The sequence below is a fragment of the Pinus tabuliformis genome, chromosome 9 (genome assembly GCF_031772625.1).
Source record: "Pinus tabuliformis cultivar Carrire ecotype Pingquan chromosome 9, CPIR1, whole genome shotgun sequence".
Classification (NCBI taxonomy): domain Eukaryota; kingdom Viridiplantae; phylum Streptophyta; class Pinopsida; order Pinales; family Pinaceae; genus Pinus; species Pinus tabuliformis.
In genome coordinates, this window is record NC_142307.1 from 1055098905 (window position 1) to 1055114021 (window position 15117).

General features: G+C 40.3%; 1 pseudogene; it reads left to right on the plus strand.

Moving 5' to 3' along the window:
• The first annotated feature begins 3556 nt into the window (after nucleotides 1-3556).
• The window catches only part of LOC149152312 (DEAD-box ATP-dependent RNA helicase 53-like), a 55501-nt pseudogene continuing 43940 nt past the window's right edge, over nucleotides 3557-15117 (plus strand).

Genomic DNA, 15117 nt, shown 5'->3' on the forward strand with positions numbered 1-15117 from the left:
ACACATAAGTTGTTGGAGATTTGAGGTTATTTAAAAAAAACAATAAGCCCACTATAGCATCCTAGCCAAGGGAAAGTGCTCGTGATTAATGATTCGCCCTTCAAGGGTTGTCTTGCAAGTTGCAAGTGAAAACAGGCTGCTTCTGGAGGCTGACTCATTCATGCCAATTGTAAAGCCTATGGAGTTAAGAGAACTTAGAAGCACTTTTGGAAAAATAAAAAGGAATAAGAAGCGAATTCAAAGTAATACCTCTAAGTGTTGAATGTGTAGACTGTACTGTAACCAACACTACAGATGATTGTGTAAAGAATTTCAATGATATAAGGTGTTCTACGTGTCCATCATTTGATTATTTTATCAGTGCAACAAGAGTTTCCATAAACAGGATACACAGTTATACATACACACTGTAATTGTTTGCAACTGTGAAAGAAGAACATCCCCAGTGAAGTTGATAAATAATTTGGCAATTTCATAGGTTCGGCCACTAAAGGCTTAGAAGGGAGTGAATCCAGATTCAACTAAAGCCTCAAGATGCCTACACAGGGGTTTGGGCAAGTTTGACCATTCCATCCATTCCCATCCATCACATTTCTCAGGCTCTAGATTCTGTGGGTGTTGGTCTGGATCACTCAGCTCTGCGAGCATGTAAATAACAACATAATGAGAAGGTCTGATTTCATATTTTATTATAGCATTGGTGACTGTTGCAAACTGTATATTATGTATTGATAGCCCTGTTTCCTCCATGACCTCACGTGCAGCACACTCCTCCCAAGTCTCTCCTGCACATATGTGCGAATAAACAAGGATTTTGCATTCTACCCATTAATGAGTACAAGGGAAAACAATGAATTTGCAAGAGAGAAAGAGGGTCGAACCGAATTCGAGGTGGCCACCAGGAATGGCATAGGTGGAATGGCTGATAGAGGACCGTCGACGTCCGATGAGTACACACTCTCCCTCCACAATAAATGCTCCAACTCCTACCTGCACCATTTGTTCTGACTGAATAGCTGGAGCGAGAGGTTGGGGTGAAGGTACTGCTGCTGCCATCGTTGGATATCCAATTATTTGTCAGTCAATTCGTCCTCTATATTTTTCCTGTCAGGCTTGCTCTGGGGCGAAAGGATGTGCCGAAAGGCAAGCAAAGTGCTAGAAGAGGGCGAGTCTTGAGCTTTCTTCATATTGAAGTGGCTGGACATCTCAAAGTTCCTTCCTATACAGTGTTGGCCGTCGAAAATATACCACCATCGATTTTGACAGTTATCAACAAAGGCTTATGAATCATTGATAGTTTCTGAGTGACTGTGATTGGTATTGACAGTATTTTAGTGGCAAAAATACCTGGACTAGCACTTTGCCATTCAAATTCCGACATTCTACCATTAGAATATTAAACATAAATTAGAATGGATATTGTCACATTGCGATAAACACTGTGTCATTGTGATAGAATTTAGGGGTGGTTTCAAAGAAATTAGTATTTTAATTAATATTTACACTATAAATAATACTCTATTTTAGTTGATTTATTTTAATTTAGAATTTATCAAGGGTTCATTGAGTAAATATAATTTTTTATTGTAAAATTTGAAAAGAGAATTGATTTTTTTTAAGTTTAATAGATTCAAAATTAAGATAGATTTAGATTTAGATTGAATATATATATTTATTAGAGGAGGTTTTGTCTTTGAGGGAGTTGGGTGGTTGGAACCTTAGCTGCCACAGTGTTTTTTTCTCTTTTAATGGTCTCTCGTTTGACAGTGCTTTTTGTTGTTGTCATTTCCATATGCGTGTCGTTGCCTCGGTGGGTCATCACACATCAATCCCACTGTGGTTGCTCTTTGGTGTGGTTTCTTTGGCGTTTGTAGCTTCCCTAGTCACAATTGCATATGGGGAGTTGAGGAAGCGAGCTTGTGGTGCTATTGTCACTATGCCTTGGTTCGTGCCTCTTCACGTTGGCCACTGCTCATTCGTCGTTTTGTGTCATCTCCCCTTGGGTTTTTGTTGGGTGACTGCTTTGTTTTTTTTTTATGAAGGCTTGCTCGGGGCTTGTTTTGTTGGGGCTTTCTAGGCGGCATGTTCCTAGTGTTTTTTGCTAGCTTTTTCTGGCTTGTAAATATTTGCACCCTTTAGGGTTTTTTTCTAGCTTTTGGATGACCCTTATGGGGTTTCTTGGCGAGCCTCCGTGCCCTGCTACTTGTTTGGCCTTTTGGACTAATTGCCCTGCTGAGAGGCAGTATTGTGTGAATGTGCTTAGCATATACAAAATGTAACTTTGTTCCTCTTTTGATGAATGAATTTGCGGGTTTCTTTTTGTAGGAAAAAGTATGCTACATTAAAAAATAATGTCACTGAGAAAAAACATGAATTATCAAAATTTGGAAACCAAAAATTATTGGTAACTTAACCTTACAAAATATTTACGCCGTAAGGCGTTCCCCTTTGAAAATAACTCTCCTCAGGTGATTCGTGCATCTCGTTTCGACCGTCAGATGACATGTTAGACGATTAAAATGTTATTGGCTGTTCGATATCACCATTTGCGCCAAACTATTATTTATTCAATTACCAAACTATTATTTATTCAGTTAGTTTGTTAGCCTTTCGATTTAGGGCCGAAGGGGAGCGGAAAGTCGACATTCCTGAGGGCACTGAACAAACTCTGGGAACCGCCCTTCAATTCCTTCTTCATCGAGAACGACGACATCACCAGCCTCAACGTGCTCGCCCTCCTGTGCCTTGTGAGCATGCTCTTCCAGACGACACCCCTCTTCGAAGGTCGGTAATCAGTTTGATGAACATTTCTTGTTCATATTAATGACTTGCTTCGACCTAATTTCTTTGATTCACTGGAAGCATTCCGGATAAATTGCTCCGCGGGGAGAAATTGCCAGACAAGAAACTGGTAGAGTATTTGGGCTGGGCGGATTTGGACTCCTCGTTGGCTGCTCGATTCTCCTCATGTTCGTTTCCTCTAAAGAATCTCATTTCGATAAACATTTTGTCGCCCGTCTCTAGGGGTTTCACTCGAAGGGTTTCAATCCTCTAAAGCTTGCAATCTGCTAGTCACTACGATGTGGTTGCTTCAATTGTGCTGAAATTGAAATGCATGGCAGGAAAACCGCTGAGTTCGAAGGCATCCAAAGCTGCTGCAGCTTTTCCCCTATTGAAATCCCTCAATGGAGGAGGACCAACAGGGCTTCGATTCTCCTTGTGTTCGTTTCCTCTAAAGAACCCCATTCTGATAAACCCTCTGTTGCTTGTCTCTCTAGGTTTCACTTGAAGGGTTTCAATCCTCTAAAGCCTGCAATTTACCAGTCAGTACGAGGTGGCTGCTTCAATTGTTCCAAAATTGAACAGCATAGCAGGTAGACAGTTGAATTCGAAGGTAGCCAAAGCCGTTGCGGCTTTTTCCCTATCGAAATCCCTCAATGGAGGAGGTCCGACAGGGCTTTGATTCTCCTCTTGTTGGTTTTCTCTAAAGAATCCCGTTCTGATAACCCTTTGTCTCTGTTCTGATAAACCCTTTGTCCCCTGTCTCTCAGGGTTTGACTCGAAGTGTTTCAATCCTCTGAAGCCTACAATCTGCTAGTCAGTACGACATCATGAGAGTTAAAATCATCAATGGCAATATTAGCCAAGTGAGATACTTCCACTCTCCCAGTTGTTGGCTGAATATGGAATCGCAGAGGATGAGAGGCACGCATCTTGGGCGTCAGGAGGTCGAGACGCCTCGGACAAAATACGGTGACTATGATACAAAAATTCGAAGCCAAAAGGAAAGTCGGCGGTGACGATGAAGGGTTGATGTTGCCAAGCTCGGAATGGATGAAGAGACTATTAATTCTCTCAATAAGCGCGATATTACTAGATTGTTCCCCATTCAAAAAGCAATGTTGGAACCAATAATGCAAGGTTGTGACATGATTGGTCGCGCCAGGATAGGAACTGGAAAAAACTCTTGCCTTTGGAATCCCAATCTTGGAAAAATCATTTAGCACAACCGTAAGAATGGGCATGGATCATATCCCTTGGCACTCATCTCGGCTCCAACACGAGAACTTGCACGCCAAGGAATTCCAAGAATCTGCTCCAAGCCTAGATACTCTTTGATGTTATGGGGGTGTACCTATAATGAGCCAAATCTAGAAGGGGTTTAGATGTTGCTGGAACACCTAGTCGCATTATTGATCTAATCAATCGTGGTGCATTAGTCTTTTCATAAGTACTGTTTATTGTTTTGGATGAGGCTGACCAGATGCCGAATGTGGGCTTTGATGAAGATGTTGAGGTGATTATGGAAAGATGGCCGAAAAGGCGTCAGAGTATGCTTTTTTCTGCTACAATGCATGTCTGGGTGCAAAGGCTTTCAAGGAAATATTTAAATGATCTTGTTGTTATCGATGGTGTTGGTGAATCATCTCAGAAGTAAGCAGAAGAAATCTCACTTTCTTATATTGCTGCATCCACCTATGGGAAATGTTCGATTCTCAACCCATTGATAACTGAATATGCCAAAGGAGGAAAATGTATTTTTTTCACTCAAAGAAAGTCAGATGCAGATAGTTTGCTGGTGGCACTGGGTCGGGTACTTACATGCGAACCTCTTCATGGTGATATCTCACAGAATCAGCAGGAGAGGACTCTTGCTGGATTTCGTGAGGGGTGTTTTAATGTGCTGATTGCTACTGATGTCACTGCATCTGGTCTTGATATTCCTAATGTGGATCTCGTTATTTAATATGAGTCCCAACGAATTTAGATATTTTTGTGCATAGATCAGGGCGAATAGGGCATCTGGTCTTGATATTCCTAATGTGGATCTCGTTATTCAATATGAGCTCCCAACGACTTCAGATATTTTTGTGCATAGATCAGGGCGAACAGGGCATGCTGGTAGGCCCGATAATGCTATCATTATCCATACCGACCAACAGATTAGGCAAGTTAAGATGATTGAAAATGATATAGGTTCCAAGTTTAAAGAGCTGACTCAGATGAAAGAGGAAATAGACAATGGAGTTGGTGGTTTCGGTGATTCAGGAGGCAGTCGTTTTATAAGTTATGGCGGTTCAGGAGGGAGTCGTTTTGGAAGTTCTCGCAGTTTAGGGGGGAGCCGTTTTGTAAGCTACGGTGGTTCAGGACAGGGGCGATCTGGTGGTTCAAGCTATGGTGGATCAGGAGGAGATTATGGGGGTTCAAATTATGGCAGATCAGCAGGAAGTTACAGTAGTGGATTGGGAAGTAGCTATAGTGGTGGGTCAGGAGGTAGTCTGGTGGTTCTAGATCCCGCTGTTTTAGTGACTGTGGGGAGTCTTCTAGCTCTCAGAGAGGTTCCAGTATGGGGGTTCAAGTTATGGCAAATTAGGAGGCAGTTATGGTAGTGGATCCGGAATTAGCTATAGTGGTGGGTCAAGAGGTGGCTATGGTGGTTCTAGATCCCGCCGTTTAAGCGTCGTTTTAGTGACTATGGGGAGTCTTCCAGCTCTCAGAGAGGTTCCAGTAGCAGGTTTGGAGACTATGGGGCCGCTTTTAGTACTAGATGAGACAATAAAATATTTGAGGGAGTTTGGTAGCAGGGATGCAAGAATTTTGAACTTGGTGTTAATTAGAAACCCAGGTTCAAGTGGCAACAATTTATATGAAATTGCAGAGTAGTAGCCTAAGAGCCTCTATTCTTTGGGAGCGAGCTTTGTCGTAATCAGTGCGAACATATGAACGAAATCGCTGGAATATGAAATTTCTGTAGCCACCAAGAAAGAGACAGATTTTTGGTTCCATAGGAGATTCACTATGGTTTTCTTAGTGAGAAATAGTAGTTGTGTATGGAATGTGTCATTTGAAAAGAAAATGCACGTTGTATTTACTAGCAAGTGCAAATGAATTGTATCCTCTACAACGTATTTTTGTGAAAATCATAGATATCTTAACTGCTATGACTTTCGTGTAGAACATACGCAATATATCACTATTGTTGACCTAGAAATATTCAATACACCTAGTATTGTAGAATGTATTGGTGATGGATCGATCGCTCTAGGATTCCACCTCATTTTTCTTTTCAAATGTAAAAAAAATTGGGGTTCTTTTGATTAGATTGGACAATTTTATTTACATACGATTGTGCGCAACTAAGGCCACAGATATATAAGCGAATAAGGGAAAACGCTTTCTGTAGAAATTTTGAATAATTTAACACATATTCAATGGAGATTATCCTGATCATGTACTAATGCGGAAAACATACACAATACATAAGCTCCTCTACGTTGATCAAGAATATAGCAGCATCAATAACAATAAAACATCAAGAGCATTCACACATTAACACAGTATGTATCACGGGGAAAGCATCTCGCTAAAAACCCCACACTATCTGTATATTAATGATTGAGTCATGTAACATTACATAGCATAATACTTCTCACAAGTATCTCCACCTCTGTTACACACAATACAGCTCAGATCTGATCTCCAAATCTCTTCCACTGCTTGCCTGCCTCCACTGCTCAATACCTGCTCAAGAACTGATGAGAATAGCTTCCCAAACTCGATTTTCACCTGCAAAATAGTCACTCACTCTTTGTGGACGTGAGCAAAGGCTAAAATGTGGGCCAAATACGTGAGCAAACTCATTGGCATACTCAATCCTTTGATTGTGCAAGATCTGGTGCACAACTATAGTCACAACTGATAGCAATCTGATTCTCTACCACCTGTCCCTGTTGAACTGAACATGCACTGACATGCAACTGAGTTAACTGATGTATTCTTTAGTTGTATTATGAGTTAATAATTAGTTTAACAACTCATCATTAGTCTATCTGCAGTTAGACTAACTACAACCATTTTAACTAAGTTACACTGAACACAACTCCATCAACTGTACCTCCAGTCCACTAAACTCAACTCACTTGAGTTCTAACTGAAGTCATGCATGCAACAACTCAACTGACTCATAAGAAAAACGAATTTCCTTCTGACAGCTGCATGTGCCACTTCCGTAGCTCAAACTGAAGTGCTCCAAGAGAATAAGATTAAGTTTATAGTCCAAATATTATTGTGAGATAATAATATTTGACTTTTCTATTTTTGACAGCCAGTCTAAAAATAGACTTGATCACTCACACTGTGATCACTCACACTTTCATCAAAAATAGAAGTCCATCTATTTTCCCAACTTGATCAATCATCCATAAACATAGACATGATACATATGTCTAAAAATAGACATAGTCTAAAAATAGACTTGCGCCAAAAATAGCCTGCGGGCCCACTTAGTGAAGGCGACTCTTTTCACTAAGCTCCATCATCTTGTTGCAATCTCAACACTCCCTCTCGACAAGATATGGATTATCAGCAACCCCTATCCTGCCTCGGTGGTACTCGAATTTGCTCCTGGTGAGAGCCTTCGTCAGAATATCAGCATCCTGATCCTCCGTTGGAATGTACGAAAGTAACATGATCCTCCGCTGCACACAATCTCTGATATGATGGTACCTGATGTGCTTGGACCCGAAAAACCCGACCAGGATCATCCTCATCCACACAGATCTCTGCTTCCTGCTGTACCAAGAAACTACTGTCGATCCGATACTGAAGACCCCTCCTGATGTGCTCTTTCTGTCTGTTGGGCTCCCTGCCCAATCTGCATCTGTGAAGCCACATAGCTTCACCTCATCCTCCTGTCTGTACCACAAACCATATCCCGATGTGCCTCTCAAGTAGCGCAATACATGCTTGCCCGCCTTCCAGAAGAGCTTGGTAGGCTTAACCATAGCTTGTGAAAGCTGGTTAACTGCATAGCATATATCAGGTCGTGTATTGACCAAATACATCAGCGACCCCACCAACTGTCGATAAACAGTGGCATCCACTTCTTCTCCCGAAGTGGCATCCTCCTTCCTCCAACCTCCAGGAAGAGGAGTATCAACAGGCTTGCAGCCATGCATGTTGAACTTCTCGAGTATCTCCCGAGCATACTTGCCCTGAGAAACAAACAGTCCACCACTGCGCTGCCATATTTCCAATCCTAGGAAATAGTGAAGGAGGCCCAAATCCTTCATCTCAAACTCTGTAGCAAGATCCTTCTTGCATGACAGTATCAACAGCTCATCACCCGTTAGAATCAAATCATCAACATACAGTACAATGATAAGCAACTTACCCTCCACCACAATCTGGTATAGGTTCGGATCCGCCTCGCTCTTGGAGAATCCAAGTCCTGTGAAATAGCTGTCTATCCGTGTGTACCAAGCACGTGGTGCTTGCTTCAACCCATACAGCGCTCTCTTGAGCCTGCACACATGCGACTCGCTGCTGAAGACTTCAAAGCCTTCGGGTTGCTCAATGTACACCTCCTCCTCAATGACTCCGTTGAGGAACGCAGTCTTCACATCCATCTGATGAATGTGCCATCCCATCTGCGCTGAGAGAGCAAGAATCGTCCGTATGGAAGAATACCTTGCGACAGGTGCAAAGGTCTCCTCATAATCGATCCCCTCAATCTGTGAAAAGCCTCGGGCAACAAATCTTGCCTTGTACTTCTCCACACTCCCGTCAGCTGCCTGCTTAACTTTGTAGATCCATCTCGAACCTACCACTGATTTCCCTTCCGGTCTAGGAACAATCTCCCATGCACTGTTTCTGACAATAGAATCATACTCTTCCACCATGGCGTCTACCCATGCGGGATCCTCCACAGCTTCCTCGAAAGAGGATGGCTCAGTCACAACACACTTGCTCATAAGAGCCATGTATCCAGTGTACCGATCAGGTGACTGTCTCTGCCTGCGTTGGGCTGTAGGTGGTCCTACAACTTTCTCTGCATCTTGAGCCAGTCGCTCAGCTTCTGTCAAGCGCTTTCGCCCTCTGATGGTTGGCGCTGCATGAGTGGTCTCTTCCACTCCATGAACCTCGTCCTGTGGCTGATCCACGTCCTGAAGCTCATCCTTAGGAACTAATAGCTCCTCATCTGCATGCAAGTGTAGCTCCCTCTCAAGCGAACACTTCATGGCTTTCTCCTCCTGAAATTTTATATCCCGTCGCACAACAGTTTTACCACTATCTGGCAAATACACACGATAGTTGTGGGGCGTATCAGTGTACCCCACAAATATCCCAACCTCTGCAGTCGGCTCCAACTTCTTTCTGGCATCCTTCGTCACATGCATGTAAACGTTAGCACCAAAAATCCTCAAATGAGAAAGATCAGGTTTCTTACCAGAATAAGCCTCCTCGGGTGTACTCATGCCAAGTATCCTATGAGGACAACGGTTCTGCACATAAACTGCTGTATTGCATGCTTCCGCCCACAAGTGAAGGGATAGGCCCTGATCATGCAACATTTCCCGTGCAGCACCCACAATCGTTCTGTTCTTCCGCTCAGCTACCCCGTTCTGCTGTGGGTTATGGGGAGCTATGAGCTCTCTACGAATCCCTTCTGCCTTGCAGAAATCCTTGAACTCGTCCGAGATGTATTCACCACCATTATCGCTCCTAAGAGCCTTCACCTTCTTCCCCGACTCCTTCTCGACCAGTGCTTTGAATTCACAGAACTTTGAATATGTCTCGCTCTTCTTCTGCATGAAGAAGATCCAGCACTTACGAGAGAAATCATCAACAAAAATCACATAATACCTATGTTTTGCTGTCGAAGCAACTGAGAAAGGTCCACACACGTCTGTGTGAATTCTCTCAAGGATCGTCGTGGCGCGACTATCCTTCTCGTGAAAGGTGGCTTTCACAAACTTCCCCAAAGTACACCCCTTGCACTGATCTGACTGTGCAAGTGTGCCTTTAGGAAGCCCTGTAGTGATCTGCTGCAGTATCTTCAAGGCTCCATGGTGAAGGTGACCCAATCTCCTGTGCCACAACTCGCCATCATCCCGGCTCACCAATCCTTCTGCCTTGCCTGCCATTGCTGCGCATCCATCTACATGCAACTGATAAAGGTTCCTCACTCGAACCCCTATCTTCCGGGTCTCACCAGTTGTCTTGCTGCGCAGGAAGGCCTTTCCCTCGCTGAAAACAACATCATACCCCTTGTCTTCTAACATCGCCACTGAGATGAGATTCTTCTTCAATCCTGGAACATGCATGACTTCCTTCAATACAAAGGGTTTACCAGACTCCCTCTCAAAGGAAATGGTACCGATACCGGTCGCACTGTATCTACCATCATCGCCCATCTCGATGTGCACTCCAAGATCTTTGTCCTCCAGATCAGAGAACAAATCTCTATCTCCCGTCATGTGAAAAGACGCACCACTGTCCAGAAACCACACTGATCCCATCACACTTGAAACCAAGCATGCGATCAATGAAAAATCAAGCTCAAACTGAGAAGCTAAAGCCTCTCCCCCTGCAGATCCAACAGCTTGCTTGTTCTTCTTCTTCTGCGGACAATTTGTGGCATAGTGTCCATGCTGGTGACAGTGAAAACACTTCACCTTGGACATATCCTGCTTCTTGCCTTTCGCACCAGACTGAGAAGCTTTCTTGCTCTTCCCTTTCTTTGCTTTGGCAGCCAAAGCACAATTCTCTTCATCAGCTCCCTTTGACGAAGATCCGTCCCTGGTACTCCGCCTGATCTCCTCCTGCACAAGATCTGACCATAGTCTTTCCCATCCTGGCAACTTCTCCCGACCATTGACAGAGTCCTGATAGGAATGCCAACTCTTCGGAAGACCAAGGAGAGCCAAGCTCACCAAGTCCTCATCATCGACAGTAACCCCCACACTTCCCAGCTCATCTCGACACTGAGTGAACTTCGTGAGATACTTGGGAATACTGTCTCCCTTCTCGCATTTGATGTTTCTGAGTTTATCTTTGAGCGCCAGCTTCCTCTGATCGCTCTTGCTTTGGAATAATTCTGTTAATGATTTCCACATCAAATATGGAGTAGCCTTTCCATGGAGGCTGGACACAATGTAATCCTTCACGCCCTCCAACAGAATTCTTCGACATTTTGCGATCTTCTTTTGCCAAGCATCAGCTTGAGTAGCATCAGTAGGCTTTGGGATATCCGTATCTATGAATTCCTTCAGCCCGTTATCATCCAATACTGCCTCCATCCTGTCCTTCCATGCAATATAGTTTGAGCTGCCCTCAAGAGCATACTCCAATCGCAATCTGTTGAAAGACATTGCTGCGTTGTCACCAAGAAAACACTGCTGCAAATTCGAATTCCACCAACAACCAACTCAACTGCTTCCGATCAACCCTCGCTTGATATCCTGTAAAAATCTCTTCTACAAATCAAGCTGCTCCGATACCATGTAGAAATTTTTTCTACAATTATCTAGCTCTGATACCATGTAGAAATTTTGAATAATTTAACACATATTCAATGGAGATTATCATGATCATGTACTAATGCGGAAAACATACACAATACATAAGCTCCTCTACGTTGATCAAGAATATAGCAGCATCAATAACAATAAAACATCAAGAGCATTCACACATTAACACAGTATGTATCACGGGGAAAGCATCTCGCTAAAAACCCCACACTATCTGTATATTAATGATTGAGTCATGTAACATTACACAGCATAATACTTCTCACAAGTATCTCCACCTCTGTTACACACAATACATCTCAGATCTGATCTCCAAATCTCTTCCACTGCTTGCCTGCCTCCACTGCTCAATACCTGCTCAAGAACTGATGAGAATAGCTTCCCAAACTCGATTTTCACCTGCAAAATAGTCACTCACTCTTTGTGGACGTGAGCAAAGGCTAAAATGTGGGCCAAATACGTGAGCAAACTCATTGGCATACTCAATCCTTTGATTGTGCAAGATCTGGTGCACAACTATAGTCACAACTGATAGCAATCTGATTCTCTACCACCTGTCCCTGTTGAACTGAACATGCACTGACATGCAACTGAGTTAACTGATGTATTCTTTAGTTGTATTATGAGTTAATAATTAGTTTAACAACTCATCATTAGTCTATCTGCAGTTAGACTAACTACAACCAGTTTAACTAAGTTAAACTGAACACAACTCCATCAACTGTACCTCCAGTCCACTAAACTCAACTCACTTGAGTTCTAACTGAAGTCATGCATGCAACAACTCAACTGACTCATAAGAAAAACGAATTTCCTTCTGACAGCTGCATGTGCCACTTCCGTAGCTCAAACTGAAGTGCTCCAAGAGAATAAGATTAAGTTTATAGTCCAAATATTATTGTGAGATAATAATATTTGACTTTTCTATTTTTGACATCCAGTCTAAAAATAGACTTGATCACTCACACTGTGATCACTCACACTTTCATCAAAAATAGAAGTCCATCTATTTTCCCAACTTGATCAATCATCCATAAACATAGACATGATCCATATGTCTAAAAATAGACATAGTCTAAAAATAGACTTGCGCCAAAAATAGCCTGCGGGCCCACTTAGTGAAGGCGACTCTTTTCACTAAGCTCCATCATCTTGTTGCAATCTCAACACTTTCTGTCCATGTCTTCAAAGGCATTTCCTTTTTGTCCCTCTAAAGAAGTACCAAGTTCTTTATTTGAGCAGAGCCAAGGCCAAGGATATATAAGAAAATAAGGGAAAACGCTTTTCCCCGATGTCTTCCAAAGGCATTTCCTTTTTTTTTTGTAACCTCTAAACGAGTACCAAGTTTTCTTCTACTCTGTCCTGAATGTTCACAACACCATGGACCATGTATTCAGTTTTCCTACTTTTATAACACAAATTATTAATTTCTTTTCACAATGTTTGGAAAGGAGATACCTTACCTAGTCCCCAAAATCGTGATTCTCAGTTTCCTATAGTGAAAATTGGTATGGTTATGCTCAACAAAAAAACAGAATATGATTGTCAAATTTCAGGTGGTTCAAGCTATTATTATATGCCTGGAAATGCATGACCCAACAATTTCTCAGGTGATTTTTCTATAATGGTTTGTTACTCGAAGGTTTTGGATATGGTGAGAGTTTCCTATAGTGAAAATTGGTATGGTTATGCTCAACAAAAAAACAGAATATGATTGTCAAATTTCAGGTGGTTCAAGCTATTATTATATGCCTAAAAATGCATGACCCAACAATTTCTTAGGTGATTTTTCTATAATGGTTTGTTACCTGAAGGTTTTGGATATGGTGAGGATTATCAAATTTCAGTTGGGTCACAAGGACCTTCAAAAGTTTCTCCACTGCGAAATGCTGCTAAATGACTTTTCATTTCAGTGATATGGTGAGGATTATCAAATTTCAGTTGGGTCACAAGGATTTTGAAAAGTTTCTCCACTGTTAAATGTTGCTAAATGAATTTTCATTTCAGAGATATGCCACTGGTAATGGACAATTTCAAGGATTTAATAGCTCACATGAAACTGTTGTTTATGATTTAAGACTACTGAATAACATTTTGTTTACTAATTTTTATCTTCAATGATTTTTTATGTTATGATGTTTCTCCAATTTATGCCTTACGGCGTTCCTTTGCAACATTTGGTGCAATTGCTAGTTATCTAAGTTCTATGTGATTAAGAAATCGCTTATCTTTTTGCATTAATAAATTAAATAATATTAAAAAAACTTCACGTCAAACTATCAAAATTTTAAATTCTTCGCATCAAACTATGAAATTACAGGTTTCCGAATGTTATTCAAAATTTTATGAACTTTCCAAACTTATATATAACAAAACTATGAACACAATTACAGCAAAACCATCGGTCCACCGGAATTTACAGCAAAGGCCTTTCTCATTATAGGTCATCTTAGTACTTAAATGCTCGAATTTTTTTTAGCAGACGACATCGGGTTTAATTTCACTAAAATAAATGGACGGTTTAGAAATAATGTAGTAAATCCATGGGATTTTGTGGGTTCAAATTTCAAGGTTTAGTGAAAAGCTTTGTCCTCAATAATATTGTTTTAGCCGTTATGTAAATTGAGTTTTTAGACAATTAAAATATTCTTGGAGAGAACACGTCACCACAATAAGAATATAATAACTTTATATATAAATCTATTTTTCTTGGTTTTTAAAATAGCTTTTAGAGAGTGTCAAATCTGATTTTATTTTTGGTTTAATCTAAAATTGGGAAATATATTTGATTAAGGGATATTGTGTGGTGGGCATTTTTTTAAAGTACAAATTTATTTATTCACAACAAAAATATGGTTATTTTTATGGAATTAGAAGAAGGTGATACAAACTAAATTCTTTTCGCAAGGCTTTATGCAAAATAGTTGTGGTAAGATTAATGTATTTGACATAGTTGAAATTGAACATAGTTTTTCAAAATAACATAACTTCATTTTAATAATGTATGCATCAGATTTTGAGGTTGAATTTGTAATTTTTTCCAATTTAATTATAAGATGATAATTGTTCTATATTTTAATGTATAAAATACAATAATAGTTTATTGAATGAGTTTAAGTTTTGTATATATTTTTCGTTACAATTTAGTAATATAAATATAATTTTTAGTAAGAATTTGGAAAAAAAAATTAGAAGCGTAAATAAATTTGAAAACTTTATAAGGTGCATATAAATTTAGCAAATCAGATTTATTATTCCACCATTTAGTAAATCAAATTTACTATTCCAACAACACTTAGTAAAAAATAGATTTAAAAAATATCAAAAACTTAACAATCTTAAACTAACTTATCACATTCAAATTTAGTTTTTATTTTAAAAAATATTTTAAATTAAAATTAAAATTTTATTATAATATAATAATAATAATATCCATTTTTAAGGTCATTGCCAAGCCAGACACCAAATTTATGTATGAGGACTTATTAAGTTTTCCATTGATTGTTATCAATTTCCCTTTGACTAAAACAATTTGAAGTTCGTTCAAAGTTTAACATTATGAAATGAAATTTAAATTCATTTATCTTAAATATTATTGGTCGAAATGTTTCACATTTTATTGTATAATGATGGTAGGAACTGCCTTCAATATACTGCATCATTAATTACTATTGTACCATCCACACTATCTTTATTATTTATTAAAAGATGGACTAGTTAGCATTTAATGTGAAATGAGAGGGTGACCCTCAACCTTTTGACATGTGAAAACTAAAGGTTGTTCATTATTGACTATTGTCACCGA